Consider the following 666-nt stretch of genomic DNA (forward strand, 5'->3'; position numbering starts at 1 on the left):
TGGTTCAGGCGTTTCTCGCAAAATGTTTGGGCACTGCGGATCTTTATTTTCGTTTTCATGTAACCAAATATTAAAGAACATTAAAACCACTTAAAAAACGCTATAATTTATTTATGTTGCGAAATGGCGGCGATATGACGGAATCCGGCAACACATGGAGTAGAGGGAGAGTGTACTAGACAACATGGAGGAAGGAATGAACACAAGCACGTCGCGTTGTCGAGAGTATGTGCAGTTCGCACATATGAAGTGACGAAAATAGTTTATTGAATAATTAATAACACTCATATAGTATTTTTAGAGCATTTTGGTTGTTTGTGCTTTCTAACCGTGAGTATAGCACACTGTGAACGAGACGGCATGTTCGCGCTGTTTCCCGCTTCCGTTGCTCAAAGGCCATCCAGATTTCAATAGAGTTGTAGGGTGCTCCGTTGACTCGATAGACTATTGACTGGCGGCCTTCGAAACCGTACGTGTACAGCTCGAACTTGACCTTCAGTCAACTGACTATCGGTTGGAAGGCCTTCCAAACGCACGTGTGACACGGGTATTACTTACTTAACAACACGGAGTACAGCCTGTATATTCATAAAGGTATTCACGTGTTCATAGTGTTCATCTTACCTTGCATATCGACTTAGTAACACTGCGGATCGAAGTTGGTTA

Source organism: Dermacentor silvarum, chromosome 7, assembly GCF_013339745.2.
Source record: "Dermacentor silvarum isolate Dsil-2018 chromosome 7, BIME_Dsil_1.4, whole genome shotgun sequence".
Classification (NCBI taxonomy): domain Eukaryota; kingdom Metazoa; phylum Arthropoda; class Arachnida; order Ixodida; family Ixodidae; genus Dermacentor; species Dermacentor silvarum.